Below are 6,914 nucleotides of genomic sequence, written 5' to 3'. Positions count from 1 at the left end.
GTGTTCTTACTGCTCCACTTTTCAGTATCCCCATCTCTGTCCCTCTCCTTGGGTTTCCATATTCCCTGAGACACAACAATGTTGAAATTAGGTGAATTAATAACTCTACAATGGCATTTAAGAGTTCAAGTGAAAAAAAAGCTGTGTGCCTCTCACTTTAAATCAAATGCCAGAAATGATTAAGTTTTGTGTGGAACTAAGACAGGTTGAAAACTAAGTCTCTTATACCAAACAGTCAAGTTTCAAATGCAAAGGGAAAGTTCTTGAAGGAAATTAGAAGTGCTACTGAAGTGAATATACAAATGATTAGAATGCAATACAGCCTTATTGCTGATATGGAGAAGGTTTTAGTGGGTTTGGACAGAAAATCAGACCAGCAACAACATTACATTGAACCAAAGCCTAATCTAGAGGAAAATTTTGAACTCCTCAATTCTATGAAGGCTGAGAGAGGTGAAGAAGCTGCAGAAGAAAACTTTGAAGCTAGCAGAGGCAGATTCAGTGAGGATTAAGGAGAGAAGTCATCTTCATAATATGAAAGTGCAAGGTGAAACAGCAAGTGCTGTTGTAGAAGCTACAGCAAGGTATCCAAGAAATCCAGCTAAGGTCATTGATGAAGGTGGCTACATGAAACAATAGATTTTCAATGTAGACAAAACAGCTTTATATTGAAAGAAGATGCCATCCCGGACTCCCTTAGCTACAGAGAAGTCAATGCTCAGGTTCAAAGCTTCAAAGGACATGCTGATTCTCTTGTTATTGGTTAATGAAGCTAACAAAGGTAAGTTGAAGCCAATGCTCATTTGGCATCTTCAAAATCCTAGGGCTTTGAAAAATTTTACTAAATCTACTCTGCCTGAACTCTATAAGTGGAACAAGGCGTGGATGACAGCACATCTCTTTACAGCATGGTTTGCTGAATATTTACAGTCTACTGTTGAGATCTATTGCTCAGTTAAAAAAAAAATTTCTTTCAAAATATTATGGTCATTGACAATACATCTAGTCACCCAAGAGCTCTGATGGAGAAGTACAAAGAGATAAATGTTGTTTTTATACATGCTAACACAATAACCATTCTGTAGCCCATGGATTAAGGAGTAATTTAAACTTTCAAGTTTTATTATTTATGAAATACATTTTGTTAGGCTATAGCTGTCAGACATAGGAATTCCTCTGATGGACATCTGGGCAAAGTAAATTGAACATCGTCTGGAAAGGATTCACTATTCTAGGTATTAGTAAGCAATTTTGTGATTCATGGGAGGAGGCCAAAATAAGAACATTCAGGAGTTTGGAAGAAGTTGCTGGCAACCTTCATGGATGACTTTGAAGGGTTCGAGACTTCAGTGGAGGAACTAACTGCATATGTGGTAGAAATGGCAGGAGAACTGGAGTTAGAAGTGGAACTGGAAGATGTGACTGAATTGCTGCCATATTATAATAAAACTTGAATGAATGAGGAATTGCTTCTTACGGATGAGAAAAGAAAATGGTTTCTTGAAATGGAATCTACTCCTGGTAAAAGTGCTGTGAAAATTGTTGAAATGACAACAAAAGATTATAATACCACATAAACTGAGTTGATAAAATAGGAACATGGTTTTAGTGGATTTCCAATTTTGAAAGAAGTTCTTCTGTGAGTAAAATGCTGTCAACCAGTATCACATGCTGCAGATAAATCTTTTGTGAAAGGAATAGCCAATTGATGCAACAAACTTTATTGTTTTCTTCTTTCAAGAAATTGCTAGTCAGGCGTGGTGGCTCATGCCTATAATCCCAGCACTTTGGGAGGCCAAGGTGGGCGGATCACCTGAGGTCAGCAATTTGAGACCAGCCTGGCCAACATGGCCAAACCCCATCTCTACTAAAAATAAAAAAATTAGCTGGGTGTGGTGGTGCATGCCTGTAGCCCCAGCTACTTGGTAGGCTGAGGAAGGAGAATAATTTGAACCCGGGGAATGGTGGTTGGAATGAGCCGAGATCACACCACTGCACTCCAACCTGGGTGACACAGAGAGACTCTGTCTCAAAAAGAAAAAAAGAAAAGAAATTGCCACAGCCACCCCAATGTTCAACAATCATCTCCTGATTAGTCAGCAGCCATTAACATCAAGGCAAGACCTTCTATCAGCAAAAGATGATGACTTGCTGAAGCTCAGATAATTTTCATACTTCAGGTATTGAATTTTTAATCCTAGAACTCCATTTTTTTCTTTAGTTTCTATTTCTATCCCTAAATTACCTGTCTTTACCCATTATATCTACAATTTCCTGTAAATTCTTTAAATATATACTATAATTATTTAAATATCTCATGGCAATTCTAAGATCTAAATTATCTAATACTTTATTTTTACTGACTATATTTTTTATTTAGAATTACAATTTCCTGTTTATTCATGCCAAATAATATTTGATTTCATATTAAACAATGTGTATGGTATTTTAAATAGAGTTTGAACCCATGATCTCTTTCTGAAGAGCACAGAGTTTGTTTTAGTAAGGAGTAAAATTAGTGGTGGATCACCTTCATTTTGTAGAATTTTTAAGCATTGTTAGTACCATACATGTATGCTTAATCCAGGAACGTGATGCTTACTTCTAGCTTTGGGTTCTTCTTGGTTTTCAGTGAAAGGCCTGCTATGTTTGTTAGATCTCTTTAAATTAGTGGGCTTTGATCTCAAACTTTATCACCCAAATGCTAGATAACTATCAAAATCTGCTCAGTTCTTGCAGCCTTCGTGGTGAATTTTGCTGGAGTTTTGGGAATCTTCCCACTGTGTTTTCAGTTCAGCATCAGCTGAGAATATTAAATGAATGTGTGGATTTTAGGATTTCTTTCCTCGCAGTTTTTTCTTTTCCTTAAAATCAGCATACATTTTCAGCCTCATGGAAGTCTTGAGCTCTGATCTTTCACTACTTAGGCCAGCAGAAATTCTGTTTTCTGCTTGTGCCTTTTCTCCCATGCAGTACACAAACTTAAGCATGCCCCAGGATAAAAGCTGGATTTATACAGATCTCACCAAATTTGTTTCTTTTTTTTATAAGCTTGTTTCCTCACAAGGTTCTGTCCACTTTTGGCTATTCTCTAATGCCTTCCAACAGTTTCATTTTTAAAAATATTTCTTTCCTCGACTTTATAAATATTTTTGGCAAGAGGGTTTGTGTGATACGTGTTACTCTTCCTTCACTGAAATCCATCTGTGGGTAAGGGGCTAAGAAAAACTTTTCCTTTCTGCATGATAATATGAGCTTTAGTTAGGTTTCTAGATCTCTTCCCCTAGAAACCTAAAACGGAAGAACATGTTATTAACAACATTGGTTAAAATTAAAATGATCACAGATTGGCAAGTAGCGTTTATACTGAGAGAAACTCTAAGTGAACAATAAGTGACTTACTGCAGCACTATACTGTTGGACTTCCCTAAGGGTGATGATTCTTGTAACTGGGCATGTGCTTCCAGTACCCCCATAAGTTATGCCTATGAGTTGTTAAAATAAATTGTTTCCTGTGGACAATGAGGCTTTTAAGCCAGGTTCCTCTTGAACTTGACAAATGTGAGTTTTTCTCACGTCTGAACTATCTCTGTGTGGCTGTGTGGACTGCTGTATGGATTGCTGTGAGGTCCACTCTCCTTGTTGCAGAATGCTCGACACAGCCTTTCCGAGAAGCTGCATGTCCTGTCTTGAATCCTCTTAAGTGAATCTGATGCCAGCTTGACCCATTCTTTCTTGTGAATGAATGTGAAACTGAACCTAAAAAGATTTCCAGCTCTGCATTGCACCCATTCTCCTGTACTGTTTTCAAATTGATTTTAAATGCTTGTGTATGACCATATACAACATTTGAAATTGTGAAGATCAGAATCCTAAGATTATTATGTGTGTTTTAAATTTGGAAGCTATTTTCATTTTTTTGGTTTGTTTTCACTACACATAGTAGTGAAAACATAAATAATTGCTATAGTCAAGCAAATGTGGCATTTATATAGGATTTTTAGATGAATATCTCTTTAGATAAGTGCTGTGTTCTTCACTATAAAATATTAAACATGCCCCATTCTATGAGAATATTTATGTGGAGAGTATTTATATAGATGCAAACACAACATGATTTCTATTTTTTCTAAGAAATAATTTTAGGAAAAAAATCTCTCTTATGCTTTGATATAAATACACTTCTATTTATTACTTGGCATAATTAGAAAGTGTTTATTTTTTTCCAGGAAATGAGAGGTTTATTAAAAGATAATCACATTATTCACAAAAGAGAATATATATTTGACTTTTCAAAAGTAAATTTAAAAATTCCTTTTATACATCTATAAACATCTGTGGAAACTTCATCTCCATTTTCTGTTCTATAGTCTCTGGCATATGCTATAAATATGAAATAGCTTGACTCAAACGTACATTTTAATCTGCAATCTAAAATATTATATTGTACAAAGACAAGGTGGAAGGTCAGTTATAGTGACTTTGTTTCAGACTTCTGATAATATGAAAATGTGCAGACATTAAACTCAATTATAGTTTGTATTCATAATTAAGATAATAAGAATTTTATTTAACTCCTTCTGTGTTTTTCCTGATATGGAGAGGTTTGGGTCATACTATATCTTTCGGCATATGTGAGCTTCTGGGGCTGAATGGAAAATAAACACTCTTGCTTAGAGTAGGAGGATGGGCAGGCAAAAGGAAGTTACAGCAATTTCTATTGGCTCACCAATGCTATTCATATATTGTTTTTATTACCTAGTTGGTTTGGGATGAGTGGATGCTAGAGCACTTAGAAAAGGTTAGCAAATGTAGTAAGTGACAACTGTTATTTTAAAAATTGTGTTGTGAAAATAGTCTAACCGTATTGATCATTCAGCTGCAGAAATGGCCATCCAGTGGACCATTAAGAAAAGTGTGTCATATTAAGGGGCTAGACTTTAGATTTGGGCAGCATTGGTATTGGGTAGAGCACTTCATTAAGTATTTGAAAACGGAATGTTTTCATGGGAAGAGATTTTGTGTCTAGTGATGTTTTGAGTTAGTCATGCGATGTGATTTTCTCAGACAGTGATGCTATGTGCAGTATTAAGTACTGAGGCAATGATAAAGACAAATTGGCCATAATCCTCACCACTGAGTGGTTTGCTGTTGAAGGAGATACATGCACAAATGAACAAGGCATTTTCGGAGCACAACTGTGGAACTGAGTACTTCTATTTAATAGGAAGTCTTCTGAGAGGAGGTGGAATCTAGGGTTTATTAATGAAGGATCAGGTAGATAATTCACATGAATTCTAAGCACCATTCCAAGATACGCCTGAAAATCTCATATGGCTGTTACTGAGAAGAAAATCTTTTACAACAGCCAATAGTTTTAACTCCCATAAAGATCTCTGTAAAGAAAGAAGCTCCTTCATGTATTCATTTTTTCAGCAAATATTTGGTCAACTAATATGTGCCAGGGACTACTAAAAGTACTGGAGATATAGTTGGGAACATGATAAGCACTCTGTCCTCATGAAACTTATATTCTAGTGGGAGAGACAGATGATAATTAGCGAGAAAGAAAATGAATCACGGTATAATTCCAGATTCTGATGAATAATACGAGTAAGAGAAGGGAGGATAAAGAGTTGAGGTCTACTTTAGCTAGAATAATCAGGGAACTCCCTCTGAAGAGAAGTCATTTGTAAACAAGCCTGAATCAGATGAGGAGACAGTCAAGGGAGGTCATGGGGAAGAGTGTTCCAAGCAGTATGAACAACACACTTAAGGGTGTACTTACACTGCCTGACTTTCTACTTTTGTGCTGATAGTTTTGAACTTTTAACTTTGGAATCAATTAACCTTAAAACTTTAGGTACTTCTTCTAAAAAGTTTTTTCCTAAGGCTTCTTTTCTTTTGGACTGGCAGCTCTTATACAAACAAAGTCATTTCTCTTTTGCACTAATTATTCTCTCTGTCTCTTAATCACTGACTAATTACCTGTGTTTGAAACAGATTTTTTCAGTGTTCATGAAGAAGTCAGAGGGAGTGCTATATGAATTAAAGATGCTGTTTCTTAGAGCATCACATAGCAACAGAAGTCAAGAAATGTCTGGCTTTCTTTTGTCCAAACTCAGTTATTTTGACAATTTTGCATATTATTATTCATTTTTTGACTGATTCCATACTGAAACCACTAGAATAATTACATTAAAATAATTCACCTTATTTTGAAGCTTGAGTTTAATATTGTATTTAAACCTAAAGGTGGTTATCTGTGATTTTCACAAGTTAGAGAACCAACAAGCTGGGAAATAAGAGATCAGATCTATATTATAGGAAAATAAATGGGACTCTGTGAAAGTGTTTTTTTTTCTTATTAGAGGGAGGAATTGAACACTGAAAGTTATACTTTTCAATAAATATATTGTTTATATTTAATCACAGATTTTTAAAAATGTTCAAGGTAAATATATGAATGTTTTAGATAAACAGGTACTTAGCTATAAATAATTAAAATATGTATATGTAAGCATTGCTATTCTAACAAAATATTAAGAGAAATCAAATATAAGTGAGACACATAGCCATAGTCCTAGTCACAAAATTATGAAACTAAAATGTATGAGTGGGAAAATATGTGGAATCATCTAATAAAAATGTTTTCAATATAATAATTTCTTTACCTATTTTTCTCCCATCTTACCAGTCCGAAAAGACATTTTGGATTTCTCAAAATATCTAGGTCAGATCAAGGCTGAAATTCTAATAGGTTGATTTGTGCAGTTATTTAATACCATCCATAAATCCTTTGTGTGTTCAAGGAGACGGGCTAACAATACTATTTCAGAAACTGAAAATTGCTTAAATTAGATGGGAGATTCAGGAGTTGTTGGAACAGCTACCCTATTACATTCCCAGACATC

The sequence above is a fragment of the Chlorocebus sabaeus genome, chromosome 9, assembly GCF_047675955.1.
Source record: "Chlorocebus sabaeus isolate Y175 chromosome 9, mChlSab1.0.hap1, whole genome shotgun sequence".
NCBI lineage: Eukaryota > Metazoa > Chordata > Mammalia > Primates > Cercopithecidae > Chlorocebus > Chlorocebus sabaeus.
The sequence above is the reverse complement of the archived record's forward strand: the minus strand, read 5'-3'. Positions refer to the sequence as shown.